Source organism: Lathamus discolor, chromosome 6 (assembly GCF_037157495.1).
Source record: "Lathamus discolor isolate bLatDis1 chromosome 6, bLatDis1.hap1, whole genome shotgun sequence".
Taxonomy (NCBI): Eukaryota; Metazoa; Chordata; class Aves; order Psittaciformes; family Psittacidae; genus Lathamus; species Lathamus discolor.
The window spans coordinates 36,642,216-36,664,825 of NC_088889.1; the positions used below are offsets into that span (position 1 = coordinate 36,642,216).

The 22,610-nt window shown below is 46.0% G+C and overlaps 1 protein-coding gene across 3 annotated transcripts in view; it reads right to left on the minus strand.

Moving 5' to 3' along the window:
- LOC136017577 (neurexin-3-like) overlaps positions 1-22,610 on the minus strand; it is a 76,330-nt gene that overhangs the window by 40,417 nt on the left and 13,303 nt on the right. Inside the window, exon 1 of one of the 3 annotated variants that reach the window (XM_065685958.1) lies at positions 14,225-14,346. The exons of 1 other annotated variant lie outside the window; for it this stretch is intronic. The gene's annotated coding sequence lies outside the window, so the exon portion shown is untranslated. Of the gene's footprint in view, positions 1-14,224; positions 14,347-22,610 lie in introns of those variants that run through there. One more of the 3 variants, XM_065685957.1, reaches the window with a different exon arrangement.

Consider the following 22,610-nt stretch of genomic DNA (forward strand, 5'->3'; position numbering starts at 1 on the left):
TACATGGATGCTGTAAAACATGCAACTGCATCTACTGTCCCATGATCACTTCAGGACTACTGAAATGGCATGGCAGGCCAAAATAGGAAATAGAGTGTTAGAAAGATGAGGGTTAACAGAAGGCACATTGATAACATACCTGATGCTGGCATACTATGCGATAATAAGAAGACACATAGTAAAAAAGAGAAGACATCACAGCACCACACAAAGTCACTTGACATAATTCAAATTCACAAACCAGGACACCCTAAAATTACCTGATGTCTATCCTGCACTTTGTGCACTTCTTGACATAACACCCAAAACAAAACACGTGCATGAATGCATTCACGGGCATACACAGAGCCCCTAAGGCCAAGCACTCCCAAATTCCCTAGCAGCATGGTACAGCCACACATCTGGAACGGCTGCTCACTGTACAGCCGAATCAGAACCCTCCATGCTTTCAGGCACTCTTACACTCACCAATATACAACACCAAGGACATAACCTACCCACAGAGAACTGCTGCTTATGAATGGAATTAGATAGTTTTTGCATCACCTTGATAAGACACCAGTTTGGCCAACAAACCTCTTGTATTATGCCACTTATTCTGGATATTCTTGTTGCTGAGATTCATCAGTCTTTCCCCAGCATCCTTCTAAACACACAACATCAAAATTCTTAACTCTTTTTCCATGATAAAATTCTGTTTCCATGATGTTTCCCTTAAAAACTGCAGTGAGCACTTCATTGCTGTTCCAGTGTCTCTTCCTACCTACATCAGATGAACGATGGGAAGTTTTGGGACGGTAAAACTTCATCAAGTGAGAATTACGCTGTTTAAATAAAACAGATGGAAGATGCACACATGAAAACACCAAAGCAAAGGCCACAGCTTGAATTATTGTTGTAATCCTTTGCCACATGCCTACAGAAAGCTTGACAACAGCTAAGCTGTCAACATGCTATCATACCACCCATTCTGCTGACCAATCTTTGTTTTTCTGTACTCCCCCAGTTATCTGTGTCCATCTGTTGTCTCCTGTCTCATCCTTAGCATGCTAGTTCTTTGGGGCAGGGAACATTTTTTGCCCTGTGTTTGAACCAGGATTGTGTAGGTGCTACCACAATAGGCGGGGATAATAATAACAACAATAATTAGTTTATATCTTACTATCTCCATGGGTTGGAATGTTTCCCTCCTGACTTCACAGCAGTGTTCATAAACAATTATTACTTGGTGCAATATGGGGCCTCATAAACAAATAATTACATCCCAACCTACCTTCAACCATTTCACCAGTCATCCCTTGAGGCCTGAATCTGCTGAGCTCTCCATATGCTCCAAATGGTGAGTGTGTATGAACTCACCTCCAGAAGAAGATACCAGCCTCGCAGTGCAGCAGGACTAACATCCTGCATATAACCCTTAGATTTTCCTTGGACAGAACAAGCTTCCTACACACAAACTGTTGCCTCCTACTTTTGTGTGTCAACCCTCACTCGCTTCTAGTGCCAAGAAGTAGAGTACAATATCTTCACCCTCCACTCATTCTGAAGAATGGCAAGAGCTTGCAGTTACACGTTTATGTAAGAAGGTGGAAAGTGGTTATATTATAAACTGTGCGCACACATAGTAGTCAAGCCCAACACTGTTCAACAAGCATAGATTCCTAGATGTTCTGTCAAACCAAAAGGAAGAAACGCCCTTCTTTGAGAAGGTTTGCTAGGGAAACCAGCCCTCTGCACTAGAGATGCTCAAAAATTGACGCCAAGGCCCAACCGGCTCCAGACAGGCTGTTCATGTAAATCTAAGATTCAGGAAAAGACAGAAGTAACCCAGCACATAGTATGTCCTGGATTATATTTTTTTGTTGAACCCTCAGGAAAGGGTTTTGCTGAACCTTCAGGAAAGAAGAACCCCATTCCTGAGTAACATCCCCCTCTCTGGAAATGCCATGACCCTCTTTCACAGGTACTGAAATACATGTCTTTACCGAATCAGGCATTAGGTTCTGTCTTCACAAACCCACTGAGTGCTAATATACCTCCTTGCAATGCCTAATACACACTACTCTGCTTTAGGCAAATGGAATAAAAGATGTTGCAGAGAGAAAAATCCTTGCCCTTGTCCACTACATTTGATGGAAGAGCACAGAAAAATCATCTTGTAGTAACAGCATACAAACCTGCAGTGGTTGTTATCAGGTGAAAGCAGAAGTGTAAGTCTTCTTTTCCATCTTCAAATCTTGCAAATGTAAATTAATCAGGAGCCAGGATAAAAGTCTCAAATAACTTCCACTTCCTAGTTACAAGGATGCAGAAAGCTAGGCCAGCCCTCTGCTTGTTTGTTATCTGAAGAAACAGAAAAACTTACAGTGCTGGATGCTGATTTGATATTGCTGAACACTCAAGGTCCCTCAGGCCTTTTGGGCACATGCACTGTAAAACTGGATCACGCCAGGGGCATGGAAGCTGCTGCAGGGGCATCTGCAGAGGGAGTGTTTCGCCCTGGCCCTGCCTCCCCACGCTCCCACCGCAACAGCCAGTGAGGGGAGAAGCCTGCCTTTCAGGGAGTGTAAGAGGTGCTGCAAGCAGGCATTGGGAGCTCAGACAGCCACCTCCCCTTCTGAACTGGTCAAAACTGTAATAAAACTACCTAGGTAAAATTTGGTGTCTCTCTGTCTCACCTACTCTTAAAACTTCCTGTGATGAGGGCACTACAACCTCTCTCAGGAAGCTGTTTTCATGCTTAGCTATCCAAACACAAAGCTTTTCCTAGCACCTATCTCCATATCTTCCTTGCAACAAATTAAGCTGATTACTTCTTGTCCTATTCCCAGTGGACACAGAGAACAATTAATCACCGACTTCTTAAAACAAGCTCTTAAATACTGGAAGACTTTTCACGTTCCTCGTCAATCTTCTCTCTAGACTAAACCAACCCGGTTCCTGGAGCCTCTCCTCACAGATGGCACTCACCGCCCTGGCTGCCCTCTCCTCATCTCCTTCCACTGTTTCTGGCTTTGATGCTCACACCAGATGCAGAGCTCTGCTATGGGTTCAGCAGCAGCTGCTAGAGTAGAAAAACTACTGCCTGTGCTCTACACGTGACATTCCTATTAAATATACCCTAAAATGAGATTTGCTTTTTTGCAACGTCACCACACTGTTGACTCACATTCAGTCTCTGACTCACTGTGGTGCCTCCCAGATCCTTTCCTGTAGTTCTGTTGCCTGGCTTGTTATCCCCCATTTTACTTGCAGGCATTTGATTTCACCTTCCCAAGTGCAGTACTTTTCATTTGTATTTAATAAATTTCTCCTTATCGAATTCAGACCATTTTCTAGTTTAATAGGTACAGGACCTACATTGTGCCAAGAAAGCAGATCAACTTCCTGCCTCATGTTACACATTGGCACCGAAGACAGCATGGAAGGACGAACTGCTGGGTTCAGGCAAACTTCCTAAAAGCTACTGTCTTATCAAAAGCCTATCAATTTGCTACTGCCTTTTCACCCTGCATTTCTACCTGACACACTGTGGCCTTAGTAAACAAACAGTAGCTCACTCTAGCCTCATAAAATACATTAATTCAATGAAATTACAATCCACTACCAAAAAGTACTGCAACCTCTCAGGCACCACGTCACTCTATGACCCTAGCTATACAAAACAGAGCTACTAGCGACTCACTAACTAGGTTGTATCAACCAAGAAGGAAGACAAGGGACACGTTTAAAAACCTATTTATATTGAGCTAAATCCTTAAGACCCGGCTCAACAAAATTATGCCTTTTAGTCCACTGTTGTTAGAGACACCATCAATATGTATTTGATTAATGACTTAGAGGAAATTACATCAAGGATCAATTTGTTTCCTTGTATTTTTCCATAAAGCCCTTAACATTCGATTCTCAGATACACAGCAGGTATTTTAAATGCATATGCCTGGGATTACATTGTATCATACCCTCCTTCAAAGTGCTTCATGAGCTGACCAGAGAAGTGAGCAGGTTTTGATCCCAGGACTTCAGTGCACTACAAGGAATACAGAGTCCCTTGAGAAGGTTGGCCTTAGTTCCACCACACAATTCCTGAATTCCCCAAATGTGTCCCCCCAAAAAAGTTAAAACAATATTTTCTTTTTCTTCATGGCCTACAGAAAGATTGCAGTAACTGGCTATACTAACAGAACAATTAAAGAAAGGGAAATATCTCTCTCTTTCACAAATTAAAAAGGATGTGAAGGTCCTTGAATGTGTCCAGAGCAGGGCAACAGAGCTGGTGACAGTGCTGGAAGTTGTGTTCTACGGGAAGTGGCCGGGGCCTTGGGGGTTGTCTAGTTTGGAGAAAAGGAGACTGAGAGGTGACCTCATTGCTGATCTCTCGGCTATTCAGTGACAGGATGTGTAGGAATGGTTCGAGACTGCATAAGGGGAGGTTCAGGACAGGTATTAGGAAACCCTTCTTTACAGAAGAGGTAAGCAAACGCTGGAACAGACTTCCTAGAGGGGTGGCTGATGCCCTATGCCTGTCAGAAGCATTTGCACAATGCCCTTAATAAGATGCTTTAACTTTTGGTCTGCCCTGAAGTGGTCAGGCAGTTGGACCAGATGATCACTGTAGATCCCTTCCAACTGGAACTGTTCTATTCTCAGATACATGAAGACTTCCTTTCAGGGAGCTCATAATAATTTACAAATGATAACTCTGACTTTTCAGTGAATGGCCAAAGTGATGACAGTATGAAATCTGGTCTGACACTCTGGGAAAGAACTCGAGACTTCTGCTGCTGAAGTTAATACTTAAGGACCACCCTGCCTGCTTTGCTGACACTCCATACCACTGCAGTGATGTTCATGGGTTATGCACCAGTACATGCTGAGGGCCACCTGGCTGAGAAGCAGCTTTGCAGATAAGGACCTGGGGGTCCTGGTGGACACCAAGTTGAACACCAGCCAGCAATGTGCCCTTGCACAGATGAAGGCTCCTGGTATCCTGGGCTGCATTAAGGGTGCTGCCAGCAGCTTGAGGAAGGGCATCTTTTCCTTCTACTCAGCACTGGTGAGGCCAAACCTGGCGTGCTGTGTGCAATTTTGCCCACACCCTTCCAGTACAAGAGAGATATGGAAATAATAGGGACAGTCAAACAAAAGGGCCACAAAGAGGACTGAGAGTATCTCTCACATGAGGAAAAGCTCAGAGAGCTAGGACTGTTCCGTCAGGAGAGAAAAAGATTCACGGGGGATATTATCAATGCATATAAATACCTGGAGGGAGGGTGTAAAGTTGACAGAGCCAAGCTCTTTTTAGTGGTGCCCAGTGACAGGACCAGAGGCAAGGAGCACAAATGCAAACACAGAACATCCTATCTGAACATCAGGTAGGAAACACATTTTAATTGTGAGGTTGACTGAGTCCTGGCACAGGCTGCCCAGAGAAGTTATGGAGTCTCCCTCCTTGAAGATATTCAAAAGCCACCTGGATGTGGTCAGCTTTTCTAGGTGGCCATGCTCTGAGCAGGCGGTTGGATCAGGTGACCTCCAGAGGTCCCTTCCAACCTCAACCATTCTGTGATTCTGTGGGTTTCGCCAGCATGTCAAAAATCTTCCTGGGAAAGAGCTGCTCCATGGCTTAATCTGCTCCTTTTCAAATGTGTCCTGATGCTACAGCAGATCCTCCTGTAGCCTGATACTGCAAATGGCGCAGAAAGGAATTTAGTAGCCAAGACTTCTCAGGACAATGATGCCATTTTGTTTATTGCATGAACTGACCAAGATTTCTGCACGATGATTTTAATTCAGACTTACGCGATGCTCAGACAGATCAAACAGGTTATTTCCTCCTTTCCATTGTTTCCCAGAACTAGTGAAGACAAAGCACAGTGGTCAAAAGAATATGAATCAAACTGTTTAATGTAATAAGAACATATTGCTCATATCAGCAGAGGTTTATTCCCGATAAAATCTCAAGACTAAAGCAAGCACTTATCTTCCCTGTGCATCCCTAACACCTGGAAGTATAAAAGGAGGGCAGCACAGCCTCCCACTGGCTATTCCAGTCTAATGAACAGAAGAGAGCTCAACCAAGCAAGGGAGGGAGATATCACAATCTTGTCTCACCTTTCAGTGCTCTGAGGACCAGAAGAGAAAACATTAAATGTGCACATGGCAATTTTATACTCGTGTTCAGTGACTGACTTATCCACATGCAGTAAATGGAGGTCAGTTGAACTACTAAATATCCGCGAGTAACGAGAGCAAGTATACCATTAGGACTGGTGCCTTAACTTGCACCACAGCTTGATTAATTTATAGATACAACAGTAACTACAAGAGTAGAAAATCAGCAGAGTGCCAAACTGAACAGAAAGCCTCTTGAACCATAACACACCTTGGAAAACAAAACGTCTCTCTTCCATTTTGCTTTTTAATAAAATTGAAGCATTTTGTTACTTATTTTTTTTTAAGAAAACACAGTTGGTGACCTGGCAATTTCCTTAGCACGCACCAGTTGAAAAATGGCAACAAGACTCCCCCTTAAGACAAGTGGAGGACTCTAAACTTAAGGTGAAGAGGTTTTTCCTTGTTTTCCTCCATGACTGGTCATGAAGACAGCTGACAGAAGGTCCTTCTACACATCCCTCACCAGATCCCATTCCTCCACACTCCATTTAGTTTCTGCAGTTCAAGCAGATTCCTCTTTCCCCTGAAATCAATGTTTAATTAACACATTATTGGGAAAAAAAAAAAAATGGTCTGCACCAGCAGACTGAAGCAACCCAGCACCTCCCTGCTCTGCAGATACAGTCAGTCCCACCAGGCAGATACACCGCTGGAGAGGAGCTCTCCTCATCCTCCCTCAGCTGCCAGCAAACATCATCCTCTTGCTTAGTTACCCTCCTTTCCACTCCCATGGGACTCTTCCCTTCCCTAAAGTGTTTCACAACAGCAGGAAAGACAGACAGTAGAGGGAGAATGGGAACAAGTGCTCTCTGGGTAGCCTCACAGTATGACCAATGCTTCACCTTTAATCCTGCTATCCCCATCAGAGCTGCACACCAGTTCCCCTGATGACACCACCACCCCCTCCACCCCTCATCACCACAGCAATAGGAGCAGCAGTGCAGTGGAATCAGGACCATATGCTTTGCCATGAGCAGAGGATGCTCCATGGTCAAACTCACAAACACGTTCTGGGACTAAACACAGCTATATACACACCCAACAGCAGTGGAAAAGTTACCAGCAGCTTCAAAAGGTTTACATCATACCTCCCCCCATCCTCATCAATTATTATTCTATCCCATTCCTTGGCTCTCATCCGGCTGCTGGGAGGTACTTGGATGCAGGGGATGCTGCAGCACTGTCAAGGGCATTATGAGGCAGGCCTAGGTCTAGCGCGCCCTCCCTGCTCAATACACAGGCACCCTTCACTACAGTGCTGGTGCAGCAGGCAAGAGACAACAGAGTCCATGAACTCCTGGGCTGGGCTGCCCTAGTTATAAAGAGACACATCAGGATCTTTGAAAGAGTCTACTATCCCAGCACTGTCATTCCCAGGATCCAAAGCTACCAGTGTTAATTAGTTCCCGTGATGTGATGGATGACAAGCGCAGGGCCAGGAATGACACAAGCAGATTGTGCTCGAAATAAGCCATCCCTCACCATCAAGGGCAGAGGAAAGGAATTTGGAAAGGACAGGAGCTGAGCACACTGCTGCGAGACGACAGGTATGCTGACAGAAACCCCCTCATCCCTGACCGTCCCCTTCCCAATACCCTGGCTCACTGCTGCTGCCAGCAGACAAGAAACAGGCAGGGGAGTGTGCCTGGGAGAGAATTCAGGCACAGCGCTGTGAGAGACAAGGGGAAAGCTCTAAGAGACAGGGGGAAGCAAGGCAGATGACAGGCTAATCCACCCTGTAGCAAGGGGCCACATTTCAGACAGAGTTGAACTTCTGCTGGCTGTAAGCGCACCTCCACCACCCTCTGCAAAGCCACACAGCGATGCCTGCAGCAGCCCATAGTCCCAAGAGGCTGCAGCCTTTAGCCCAGACAGAGGACTCTGCCAAGCTGGCTGTGTGGTGTACAGTTCCCAACAGCTGTCCACAGTGCTCGGAGAGCACCTTTTTCTGTGAAAGGCAAAAAAAAGAAACCGTATCCCCACCTTCCCTTAAGGAAGGAAGAAAGCAGGATCTCCCAACATCGCTGGCGTATTTCCACTAGGAGTCTTATTGTTCAACTTCTCAAGCACACCACTACAGGGACCTTGCACTTGATCCCTACTAAACACCAGTAAAACCATACTCAGGCTAGCCCAATGTAAAGTAATAATAACAATAATTGAAAAGGGTACAAAGGAAGAGCACTAAAACGCCATCCACTACCCACAACAAGGAAAAAGGCAGAAGAAAAACTCCCACATTGCCCTTCTACACGTATGTCTTGGTCTAGCTGTTTGGATTGGTGGTGAGGGGCCAAATCGCCACCTTTAGTTCTCAAAATCCTTTACACATGCGTTGCCTTTGTCTATGCCCATGTGAGAGGAAACCAGAGAAAAAACCAAATGACCTGACCCAAGATTCTGTAGTGCGTTTCAAGCAGCTGCCAGTCCCTCAAGCAGCTTGGTTTCCGAAATGCAAAACACTTTCCTCACAATTTGCTGTATGAATGAAGAGCCAACTCTGCTGGATTAACAGACTGCTATTAACTGGAAGAGGGGGATGAGAGGGAGAACTGATAAAAATTTCCAAAGCTTAACCAAAATTTGGGTAATTTCTGGCACCAGCTGCATTGGCAACACTCCCAAAATAAAGCCTGACTCTTCTTTATGCTGACGGTGACAGGGGCAGATAGTCAGATGCATTTTGTTTTTAAATTAAACACTGTGTCGCTTGAACCATCATCAGAGGCCACTTCTCATCCCAGCTTTTGGTCATCATAAAGTCTATGGCTCCTTCAGCTTGCTCTTGGCCAGCTCACTATACATCCTTACCCTTGCTACAACATACCACAACTCAGCGAGTATCCAGACATCTACCTGCACATGCCCAGAGTACAGAGCTGATGAAAGGGCAAATGAAAACAGATCAAGGGAGGGAAATACACTCTGCTTCAAGACAGGTGAACTCAAGAGCCAAGAGAATGCTGCAAAAACGAAAGAAAGAGGTTCAGTAGACCCACCAAAACAACCACTGCTGCTACAAGAAAGGGATTAAATTCCCCCTTTTTCAGGCAAGAACCAGAAGATCTTGTGCAGTCTCAAGATGTCCTCTAGGTTGAGGGTTTAAATCCAATCCTAACACAAAAAGAACTGCCTGCAGCTGATGGCTTGGTAACTTGCTTGAACAGGGAGGAAAGTAAAGGAGAGAGGAGACATATTCATTGCCTTTAGCACAGGGACTTGGGTCTTAAAATTCACCATCATCACTACCACAAATTACCCTGGCACCACCCCGCACACTCTGAATGCTCTGCAGGAACTGAGTTACCCCTCTCACTTCGAGGATGCTCGTCATTCAGGGTCAGAAGTAAGTTCCAGTGCTGTGTGAATTCATTCCGTTCCATTGGCTGAGCCAGCTCAAGGAAGGGCAAAATGCCACAGTCAGAGACTGGTGAGCTAAAAAACTTACATTGCAGTCATTGAAGTTCACCTACAATAATGCTTTCTTCCAACCTTTTCTATTCCTGCTAACTAGTAATTCATAAAAGGAGGTTTGCTGTGCCACAAGAACACACCAGTACCTTGGCCACTGGGGAAATGGAGGAGCCATAAAAACAGGGCCCACCTTCACCGTGCAGGGTACCAGGGAGGCAGTCTCCCAAGGGCAGCAGGCATGCTGTCCCTGCAGCCCCCTCTGCCTGTCGTTCAGCTGGCCAATGTATCATCTTCGGCAGCAGTCATGGCTGGACTACAAGCACAAGAGCTGCAGCATGACAACCATTTCTGAAGAGACTGGGGTAAAGGGGAGGGCAGGGAGAGATCAAAAAGCAACTACTGGTGAAGCTGGGCAGCTGAGGCAAGATTAGGTCTGGTGAACACAAAACAGTTGAGTGGGGGAAACTGGTATCTCTTCAGGTATCACCAACATCAACAGCATGGACATGCCCCTGCCCCACCTTCCTGGCTATAGTCTACTATAGCACCTCAAGGTCAGAAAGGAAGGAGAAAAGCAAAAAGCAAACAACACTAGCCCCGGACAGATTTATTTATTCAGCTTTGCTATTGCTCCATGAAGTGGAAAGATCCAGAAACCTGGAGACCTTAGAGCAGGCGCAGCCACACATGGAAGATGAGAAGTAGTGGCTGGTGGAGCCACCTTCCTCCCCCAGCTCCCCTCTGCATGGGTGCAAGCAGCCCATAACCAAGCAAGGAGGTCCTTTGCACCCAGAAAAGATGCTGAGCAGGTCTGAGAGCTTTGGAGAGGGTCCTGGCCTGTCTGAAATGCAGGAAAAGCCTCCCTCTTACTGCCTAGGCTCCCCCACCCTGGCACAAAAGCCACCGCAACCACTCGCCAAGGCTTGCCTGACCCTTCCCTAGCTGGGGGAATGGATGAAGGAAGGGATGGACGGAGGAAGAGACTCCCATTTCCCTTTGTTCACCCACCCCAGCATATTCCGTTATACTCAGACCCGAAAAGCCGTGGCTCTCTTGCACATACTACAGCAGAAACACAAGGAGCTTCCCTCCCCCCAGCCTCCAGCAGGGACTGCATGGAAATGGCGATATTCCTGTATCGTCTGGATCAACGGCACGGATAAGCTCAAAGGGGGCAAGGGAGGATGGCATGGGAGAACGAGGTGGGAAAGCTTTGTCTGGTCCTGGCTCCAGTGCAGCCCACCCCCTCTCTCCATCGCAATGCCCTCCAGTTTGGACACGCAAGGAGGAGTTGGGGAGGGGGCCTGGGGTGCTTATGAATTTTGTTTCCTCCATCAAGGGGATGTCTCACTCCCCCAGGCATGCCTGGCTCTGCCGGAGCTCCCTGGAGTAACCTTTATTCCAGTGTGTCGCAAGCATGTATTTCACGGATGGTTACACTGAATCATTATCACCAGACGTTCATTTGACCAAAATAATGTTATTAGCATCATCAGGTCCATTTCCCCACACACACACAAGTCCTCCCTCCCCAGTACACATACGCTCTTTTCCAATCCTCAGGCCCCTGCTATCCACATAGGGCACACCCCTCTCGACACAAAATCTCATGATGTGTGACACAATGTCCGGGGAAAGAGAGCGGCAAGAAGGGCTGGCGAAATGGATGGACGTGCCTTTGGCATTTACTGCGCTCCCTACCCTCTGCCAATGTTTATCAGCCGCACGCACGTACACAAAGACGCAAAAAATCAGAATTAAATCGTGGCCTGTCCTAGGTACATGACTATGGGTGCACCAGTGTGTGCACGGGTGCCCAAGCTGCAGTCACAGCCCTATCGGGAACCCGAATCTGTGTGGCACGAAGCAAAGGTCATCGTGCCACTGTTGTGATGCACTAAAAAAAGCCGCAGAGCCATCAGGATGTAACACAGAATTTTCTCGTCAAGGGATGAGAAACCTTCGGGGGGGGGTGGGGGCTGGGAGGAGGAAAGCGGGTGTGCGGATGGGGGGGATGGGGGGAAATGGCAGAAAATGGGGAGGAAAACGAAGAATACAAAGCTCCACTTCGCTAATCCAAGATAGACAATCCATCCCTTCCCCCCTCTCTACGCCCTCCCTCCCCCCGAAATGTTGGTGCAGATGGATTTCTGTATCTTGGTTTTGCAGCAGTGGGTCTAATGACTCCCATACCGAACCCCCTCGCTATGATAACCCCTCCCACTACTTTTTTTTTTTAGACCGGGCTGAAGAATAATGTGTTTTTAGAGATAATGGGTTTTATAAAAAGAAAAGAAAAAGGGACGCAGCGCAGACATTATGCGAATAAGCTGCTCCTCGCACCAGCCCCATCTTCCCCCAACCACACATCCCAATTTCACCCCCTCCCGTCATTCTCCAGCCTTCCCTCATCAGCTCCCCCAAGGAAAGGAAAAAAACCCACAACATGATCTGGGTAGCCGATCTCAAAATCCCGAGCACTAATCTGCTTGAATTTGTTCTTCCCCTTATATAAGCAGCAGCATGTCAACATGTTCAGTGGAAACGCAGCGTAAAATGAGGCCAGGCTACAGCCATGGAAGAGGGGTGATATCGGCAGATATCGCTTCTATCGAGAAGCCATCGCCACCGGGATGATGAAATCAAGCATTGGGCTTTCAGCCGTTCCCTTCCTTTATCTATATATTTTTCAACGCTTACTCTGATTTTATTTTCTTTCATTTTGGTTTCGCTCTACTTTATTTTTTAAAGGACAAAAGTGAAATAAATAATTAAAAACTGAGAGATGTACCCCACTGGAAGCTGCCCGAATGCTCCAGAAAGAGAATCCTCACCTCTTAACTTCTTTATTTTTATGATTTTTTTTTAATATACACAGTCCTGTTGCTCCCACTACCCCCAAACTTGCAATGTCCCCAGGTGCACCTCCCTACTCCCGAAAACCAGATATGTGTAGAGACAAATGTTTAAGAAACTGCTGAAGACTGAAAACAAACCGATAGACAAATGTGAAATTACGTCTACACAATAATCTAGTTCGCTCAGCTGATGAAGTGCGTCCACTCCCAAAATCAAGACCAATAATCTCTGCAACCTCCTCCCCCCGAAAATACTACTAACCCTTAGATAAACTGGCCCAACTTAACACCGATGACCATTTTAACTTAAACCTGAGACAGACGTAACACCCTTCTGGTTCACATTACATTTAATAACTGTCTCTATCATCACGACAAACAAAACCTTTTGCGATCAATTTTTCCCCCACCAACTCGACATCTCTCTTAGACTTTTCACTGGTCTAGTTAAGAGTTCGCCCCCTCAGAAAATAGCCCCTCAAAATACACAATAAGCAGCTATTGGAGAGCGGTTGTTTCAACGTTCACCTTTTTAGGGAGGCTTTGTGTTTACCACAAAACAATTCCGTGCAGTAACAAAAAAATACAGAAAGAATCTAATATTTAGCAGAAACAGAAATAATTTCTTAAAACTATTTGTAACGAAGCGTTGAACAGTTTGACCATGGAAAGGTGGAAAGAGCTTGGAAAAGCGAAAGGCTCAAAGTGTCCTTTTAAGAAATGATTTGGTGGGTTTAGCCTGGCTTCTGCCTCCCCGATCCTCTCGTTTTTCTGCCGCTGATCTCATGCCTAATCTTTTCATTGTTTTCTTTGGGAGGGGGAGAGAAATCAGGAAGAAAAATTTTGAACGAGAAAAATTTCAGTTTTAGCAAAATGCCCCCTGGAAGAGCACTGCTTAAATACGATCCTTCCTAGCTACAAAAGCCTGCAATTAAAATAAATTCAAAGAGTAAGCAAAAGACAAGTCACCTGCAAAGCACCAGAGTCAGTGCCCTTAGGTAGGAGAATTACATCACTCCCTGACCGAATGATGTTTTCTTTTAAATTATAAAGCAGGTGGATTTTTTTTCCCCCCCGACAGAACAGCAGAAAAATAAAAAACCCCAAATCACAGCACCACAGCGGTTATTTCACATACATCTTGCACGAAGGAAGCATTGAACCAACCTTTAAGGTCACTGACTGCCTGAAAACCCACAGCAGTCGCTCACGGTGGAAGTTTTCAGGCAAGACGACTACTAAATCATTAATACAAACAAATGGAAGGCGGGGAGGAAAGGCGCTACTGTAATAGATCCGAAGACTCGGAAGAAGAAAAATATTAAAGAAAAAAAACTTTCATCTTCAGCCTCTCTTCTTTCCTCATTAATAATTCTTTAAAGAAATCCTTAAGCTTTAGCCAAACAGTAGGCAGGCTCTCTCTAAACGTCTCCCTGCTGTAACTCAGCGTAGCGTCTTCTTTCGCGAGCGGCCACCCATTTTCTACTCCGAGAAGCCCCGCCGTGGGAACTGCGATTTCCCAATAACTCGAGAGAAAGGAACCGGGAACGGAGCGTCCCGGGTGGTCGGAGCGCACCCGCTCCTCCCGGGCGGGCAGCGCCCAGCGCCGCTGGAGCCCGGGGAGCGGGGAGAAGGATAAACCGATCCGAAACAGTTGCCGTGAGGTGGGTCAGGAGAAACCCACACGCGGAGTGCCGGAGCGGCGGCGTCCAGCGCCCGCCGGGCGAGTAGTCCCCGGCGAGCCGAGCCGCCCCTCGCCCGCCGCCCCCTCTCACCTGCGCAGCCGGGCGGACGCCGGCCGCCGCGCCAACTCGCGGCTCGCCTCCGCTGCGGGGCAAGGGGCTCCAGCGTGTCCCCAGCCGCGGAGACTCGCGAGGTCCCGGGGAGGCTGGGCTGGCCGAACCGAACCGAACCGAGCCGAGCCGAGCCGAGCCGAGCCGAGCCGTGCGAGTCGCGGGCGGCCGCGGGCGGAGCTGCGCAGGGCTGAGCGCGCCGCGGTGCCGGAGCAGCCCGAGCCCCGCGCACGCCGCCGCCGCCGCCCCCTGCCGCCGCACCCGCCCGGCCCGGCCCCGGCTTTTAAAGAGACCGCGGGCCCGGCCCCGCGCCCCTGCCCGGCCCGGCCGGCCTCAGCAGCGGGCAGGGGCAGCAGAGCCCCGCCGCGCTGCTGCTCAAGCGCTGGCAGCGGGACCGCCGCCTCCTCCCAAGGTGGCTCCGCTTCTGCCTCCAGCCCCGTCTGCGTCTCGCTGCTGGAGCGCTGCCTCTCCCGGCCGGCCCAGCACGGGGGTTTTGCGCCTCTGGTCCCAGCAAAGGGAGGGGAGACAAGCAGCTTACTTTACCCTCCTAGGGTTTGCGAACGCCAAGGGACCTGCCGTCGGAGCAGGAGGTAACGCCTTCGTCAGACCCCTAGGCGATCACCTCCGTGAGCCCCTCAAAACCATTAAAGTTCACAAAGACTCTTTGACCCAAACCTACTGGGTATTTCAAGTCAATTCATAGACTGCCCATTTCATTTAAACCAGCCACTAAGTTTCCTTGTTTACTTTGAACAAATATCTCAAACTTTTTATCCATTCGTTTCCCCACACGTAAAAGCAGAGACAATGGCACCGACAGACAGCATCCACTGCACCAGAGTCAACATTTCACTCAGAGTGTGTATCCTAAACATTATTATTTATCATTTTATCACCACGAACACTTGGCACAGCAAACAAAATAATTCAGAGTGCCTTCTGTGGAGAGCAACTATGTAAAGGTGTTTAATGTGTTATCATGATGAAAGTCCACCTCAAAGACAACTAGCAGGCAACATCATAGTGCACATGAAGCACGCACAGAACAGAAAGTGAGAAATCAAACCTTCCAGCCCCTCTCTCCAAACCCTACAATCTTGTAAATTTTGTGTATGATACTCATGCTGCAAAGCCAGACACTCAGAACTGCGTTTTCCTTAGGGGCAGACTAGAGAGCTATTTGCCTTTCCTTCCCTCTTCTGATCGTGTATTCAAAAGGTTTTTGTCTTTTTCCACATTTTGCATAGCAGGCAGCTTACTCACAGCACTCAATAAATAATAAATAATTATTATTTTATACAGTATGTATTGATCACTTTGCCCACTATCAAAATGCAGCTGTGTCTGATGTGGATAATAGCCACACAGAAACACTAAATAGTAGTTTCAGGTAGTATTAGGAGCCCCCTGGGAAGTTTCTCTAGAAAACACAGTCCTTCACATCCTCTAACAAATTCAGATACATGCACAGAGAGGATAATGGAGACCTATTTCAACAAGGTGACAAGGGTCCAGCCAAGAGGCATCTTCTTGACTCAAGATCAGCATCCCAAGAGCAAGAATTTATCCCTTTAGATGTCTGTGCAAAGGCAGGTTATTGTTAAGCTTCCTCTTTTATATGGACAACATAACAGTACTGAGAACTATCAATCCCTCCTCAGGGCATGGGATTAGATCCTGGCCCCAATTGCTGTGGAGAAAATCAGGTATTACTTCATTTACTTCAATAGTTACGTCCAGATTTAAAATGTGCAACTGGCAATAAAATCTGGCTTCTAGTACCTTTCCTCCTCTGCTGATAGTTCTGGCAATCTAGCATTTTGTAGCTTACAGTTTATCAAAGTAATCATTTGATGAAGTAGTCATCCGAAACTGCACTACCTCTGGCCCTTCACTCTCCAAGGGCTTCTAAGACCATGCACATACTTGCAGCGTATTTTGAACTGGCTGCCTATCACCGGAGTATCCTCCATGTAAAATCAATGACAACAGCACAGCCTCTACTCGTTGCGAGCTAAACCTCTCCAGTTTGGCAGACAGAAAACAGCATGTATCCTGAGAGAAAAACAAACTACAATGGCAGCTTATAGCCAGCTTCATCACAAAGGGTGAAGTGAGCCCAGGAAGATTCGGGGAAAACAAGCTAGTTTTTATCCACACACTGTTCTTCCAACTTGAAATAGAAAGACCTAGAACCCCCATATATGAAGTATTTATAAATCAGAAAGAGGGAGAGGAGAGTTCATCTAAGTGAGGTTCTGTTCTATTCAGAGTGCTATCTATGAACCAAGGAAGATAACAACTACTTTGAAAGAAATCTTACTGTGCATAACTCACACATACAGACCTCTGCTTTCAAAAAACTGTTACAGTTAGGCACCAAAATAGCAGACATCGTTTTATAAATAGGTAAAGAGTAGTGAGAAAAATACTAGAAGAGCAGGGAAGTTTCCTTGAGATTGCAAGGCACATTTTTGCTGTGGTGTAGAGCAAAACAGAGGCAAGAGGAAAGCAATGTAGTACGAGGAGTTCTTTGTCCAGCAAGTTATACTCCAATTGCTCAATGGGCAGTGGATTTATCCGACTAATTCCTCTAATTCTTTCTTTCACATCTCTAGCTCTCACCCAGCAGTTTGCAAACAAGTTGTATGGAGCGGAAGGAAACAAATCATTACCACAGTGCAATTTGCACCAGCCCCTCTAATAGTGCTCCAATCTGGCAATGCCTGGCATATGCCACTGGCGTTGTGCTGAGACTTTTACAAATATATGACATACTGTGTTTTGTCCCCATCTATAAGGTGATCAGTAGATACGTCAGCCTTTTCCAGGGTCTTCATTAAGAAAACTGCCAGTTCCATTTCCACGGGGCCTTCTAAATGAGCAGCGGCACAGACTGATGGACCCAGCTAGTCCCTCCTGACACAAGCACTGCGCTCTCTGCTCCCACCACCAGCACAAAAAGGCAAAGGCAAGAATACGGTGAGACAGACTCGTTACTCATCTTCTTTTGCTTGCCCCCTTCAGAATAAATTTCCAAAACTTTTTATCGAGCTCATGTGCTTGTTTTCCAAAAGACATTATAGCGTCAACAAGCTGGTGCGATTCAGCTGGTGCAGTTTTCAATAAGCTGCTATGGGGAACTGTTTGACTTCAATGTACTTACTCTGCTCTGAGATCTGTGCTTGCTAACTCAGGGCAGTGGCTGTAGTACCCACAAGACACAGCTTTTTGCTGTTAAACGAGCGAGCTGTCTCACAAGAGCAACCTAACTCCCTGATGCAGTACTGTAAGTACCTGGTGTCGTCCCCTTTCCTGTTAAGAATGGTAGGCAAGAAAGAGGGATCAGAGCCCGGAAAAGGCTCTGGACACAGAACAGACAGGAGTTAGAGGCATCATTCATCGTGCTAGGATATCCAAATACTGCAATACAAGATCTAGAAGATTCCATCTAAAGTAATGCCCTGAGCATGGCAGCAGGGGGTAGGAAGAGTCTGCACTGCAACATTGTCCCGTAATCTCCTGTTTTTTTCCATAGGTCCTCTGCACAACGTTCACCAAACCCTTGAAATCAAGCACTTGTATGGTACTGTTTAACAGAAATGAGGCTCAAGGGGACTTTGCCATTGAAACAGTGGCGGGGAGGTATGCACAACAAGGCAAGAATGCAGTTTATCTCTCTGGCTATTTTTTAATCTTTTTTTTTTTTTTTTTTTTTTTTTTGCCGTGTTAGCAATTTCAGTGTCTTTTTGCCCAGAGTTAATATCCAAGGTGAATTTAGAAGCTGCAGTCCAAACTGTGATCAGATCATCTTGGTTGTGCCAAACGAAGCTGATCTTATCTCACTGGTGACCTTATCCTTCTTGAGAGAGCAAACCTCATTACAATAATAAGAAATAGCAGAGATGGGAAAAAAGAGTAATCATGACAGCACCTGGTCAGAACTCCCTTTACCATCATCTCAGAGGAGTAGTTCTAAGCCCTTCTCCTGCAAACATCATTTTTCACCCCAGTGGGAGGTTCTCCCTCCAAAGTTATTCTGGCCACTTGCAGGACACATCCATCTTTTCCTGATTCACAGACCTTTTCCTCCTCCTAGTAGGTTCTGTTGCATTTATTTAATAACTACAGACAAACTCTACGCAGTGTGTACAGGAAGTGATTTTCTGAGCACCACTTTGTCTATCTGAGTGTACAGGGGACAGAAACTATACAGACACACATTTGAGTATGTGGCAGCATATGAACAGGAGAGCATGTGCCAAAAACCGTGATGTGTGTACCCAGGCATGTAAGGGTAAACCCATTCAGATGAGAGGATTCCTTGTAGGAGGAGTGTATAAGAGGGCTTAAATAGGAGCAAATGCTGCAGGAGCACATTCAGGGCAAGGCAGATAGGGAAAGGGAGTATGTGTCCTTACAACAGCTAACATATGTGGGGCAAAAATTATGTAAGCACTTCTCCAAGTCTCATACAGTGTTTTCTGCCATCTTGCAGAGCATCGTTGTCAGAGGGTGCCTTGTACGTGAGTATTTAGATTTAGGAATACATAAGCATTACGGCAGGTAAGTCAGATGTGTGCGAGTGTGCAAAAGAAGGGAAAAAAACCCAACAAACATAAAGCTGGACCTTCTCTCAGCCAGCAATATCAAATTTGATGGTGGCCACACTGGCTGTATGATCTCCACTGGCACATATTAGACAGAACTCTACATCTCATTCTAACACAGAAAAATATCCATTACCATCTCTCATTGTCAACAATCCTTCTGAGACCCTGATTTGGTGATAGTCCGAAAGGAAGAGAACCACTTCTACAGGCATCAGGCAGCATCCAGTATCCAGTGAAACGGTCAAAACCAAAGCCACAGTTCAGAGTTAATGCACAGACAAGTATTTCCACCAGTTTTGAACCCTGTCTTTTCTTGCTTCTTAAGTCTTCTGAAGTCTTGCTTCTTGAGTGTTCTGTGGGATCACTCCAGTTTCTGAGATGTCATTAGCCCCCTCTGTAGTAAGACTCAGCAGAACTGCATATTACCTCCTCAACTTGAACTCTGCCTCCTCTTCTTGTTTCTGAATCCTCAGATGGAATCATGAAAATGAGCCAACGACATCACAGTGTGTTTCCCTGGCAACAAATACTATGTCATACCTGCTTGTCCGTTAGCAGGGTTGGTAGGAGTAGGAATTGATGAGTACTAAAAGAAGACGAGCATGGAAAGTTCTGTGATCAGAAAAGCTGATTTAACATGAGAGAAGGATAAACCTCTCTTTAACAAAGCACTCAGCTAATGCAACCACAGGAGCCACTCCTTGAATAGCTCCATCAGCTCCTCAAGTAAGATTAAATATTATTTCCACTTTGCCCTTGACCTCCTCCAGCGACCCTGAAGTACATACACCTTGATTGCTCAAGACTAGTGGTACAAGGCAGGGACATTTCCTGTTGTAACCACCAGACAACACTCCTAACAATGCAGGAAAAGACAGCCTGGGGGGTTGTATCTAGACTCGTGTTCATTATTCAGGATCAACCCCTAGCAATATCATGCCAAACACTTACCTGTAGCTACTTACCCACGCAATACGGAATCCTCCCCATCCATCAATAGCACATGGAATTAGGGCGTAAGTGCAAAACAACCACATCAGTGCAGGACAAGATGGGCTGCCCTCTCCTCAAAAAGCAGCCCCCTCACACCCACTACAGCACCCATCTCATGACTGAGCTCTGATCGGCTCCACAGCCACTGAAGTGTAGGTTTTCCCAGCAGAATTTCTTTTATTCTGAGAGCTCCTGAAAGATGCTTGCAGTTTTCTTTTTCTAACCAGCTGATCAACTGGGACACTCTAAGGATAAGGAACAACCGCTGCAGCCAGTGTCCTTCTAATGGTTGAGCTATCTCATTTTAAAACCTTATGCACCATTTTGGATAAACATGATAAAGTGAAACAATCAGTTATTTTCTCTGCTTACATGCCAGACACAGTGCCACCAGAGATTGCTCTGTCCACGGGAGGAAGTATCTGCAATTCACAATCAGATGACGATAAATGTCTTTGCTCTGCATTAGTCTATGACTTGAAGATTTAAGATGAGATGAGGAGCCCCAAACAGGACTCCAATAAAACTGGGTTGAGGAGGGGGAAGTTCTCTCCCTGATGCTCTAAAACACTAGGGGCTGGGAATTTTCTAGCATAAGCAAAATTCTCCAGGAAGCCAAAAAGAGCAAAACACACTTTCTTTCCACCTACTGAACACTATTTTTGACAAAAGCCTTTTATCCTGTTTAATGATAGGTGTGGCATGTCTCCAGGGCAAGCTTAAAGCATTGGTTTTGACCTTTAAAGCACTATATGCTCCTTTTTCACAGTTAATTTACATAAGATATGTATGCTATTGAAGTACTTTCAGAAAATCCTCCTGGGCACCTATCTTGGAAAATCCAACCCTGAGCTGTGAAAACCCAAGCCTAAATGGCTTGGGTCTCATCACCTGTTTTCTCAGAGGAAGTTAAGCCAATATCAACTCCCAGCCACACAAGCATGACCATAATGAGCTAACAGCCAGGAGTGTGCCCTACATTACATGCAGGACTGTCCCTTACACCTCTCCCCTCCACACTTAGTGGAAGGCTCTGACTGATGCCATGAGATTGGCAGCAGGCCTCTTTTGACCAGTTACAGATTCTGCACCTGTCACTGTGTATCAAAGCATATTCTTGCTTTTCCTGAGCTTAGCCTAGGCTTTAAGACAGGCAAGTTGAAAAGCTAGACAAATGCATATATCCGAAAAAGGGACAGCAGAAAAATGGAGAGCAGTTCCCCTTCTATAGCCTGGCCCCTGTGTCCCAGAGCAAATACAAAGCTTGCTTTAGGGCACCATATAAATTGGTATTATAAATTCAGATGGTGCACCAGGGAGTGCCTCATTCTGTATGATTGGAGTCATTCTCAGGAGCAGTTCAGGCACTCAGCCTGCCACATGCGACTGCTGCCCCAAGGGCTGCCATTACAGATGCATTATTACAAAGCGCTGCAATAAAGCATGAACTAAAACAACTTCATTGAAATGAAGATTAATATGGAACATGTGTTCACCTCCATACACTCAGAAGGAACAGTCCAGCAAACACAAGCACCACAGTGCTGGGGCTGATGGGCTAGGGGAGCAACACAACTGGCCAACCATCGCTATTGCTGAAGGCAAGCAATACATTTCCACAGCATCTTTGAAGTGTCCATGAACGGATTTAATGCAGCAGCTGTGAAGCAGAGAGTGAGGCAAGCAAAACATGTGGAGTGCTGAAACATGCAGAAAAGTGAGCTGTGTCTGAGGCAGAGAACAGAGAGGAATGCTTCAAACCTACAGAAGCAATACCACCAGCCGCAGAACAATCCCTGCCTTTAGTTATCACAGACTTCAGTGGATATTGATGGATATTCTCAGCACTTCAAAGTGTCATATCCACATGAGAGTTACAGGGGAGAAAGACCAGCTAAGGTAATAGTTCATCCATTCCCTCACAGTCAGAACAGGATTATGCCCCGTGATCTATTTGTTGATGCCATTGCCACCTCACTTAAACTCTTCCGTGCAATACAAAGCTCACTACCTCCCCCTTTCGATGTCCTCTCAGAGCCTCATAAATTTCACCACTGGCATGAACTGAGGGCCATTACATCTATATATTTCCCTGTTCAAATTAAACTGATGATACCCTGTTATAGTTTAAAGGCCAAACTTTCATGCTTCCTTTTCCTGCTGTAGGTTTTTCAATCTTCCTTTCCTTGAAATCAGTGTACGGCTCCTATCAAAAACCGGCCATGACTACTGACTACAGGTTCCATTGGATTCCTTCCTTCCATCAACCAAATCAGCACTGAACTTGAAGTAGTAAGCATAAAGGTAGAGGAACGGGACACATGGCATTTCAAAATAGAAAACAAAGGGTTGTAATTGTTATATAGCAACCAAAGTAACAGATTCATGATTAATCTGCACGATGGGTTTTGCCACTTTGAGGAAAGAACAACAAACTTCACTGAGGACACACCTCACTGAACACAGACTTTGACCCTTAGGAATCAACTGCATGCAAAGACTTTTATTTATCCTTAAACAGTGCTTAAGGCCTCATAGGTGGTCTGTCTTCAGCATATAGGTACATTGTAATCATGACACAGGTAATTTTTTAAGTGAGGGGTGGGGAGGGGGAAGTCATGCATATCTCTATATGGGCTGGAAGCGAGTGGGGGGAAAAAGACTAATTAAAAGTAAAGAACAGATGCCCCATGATTCTGGCATCTCTATTGCTTTCTGTTTCTGGAAAGAAAAAATCATTTGTCATAAAAATAAATGAACTG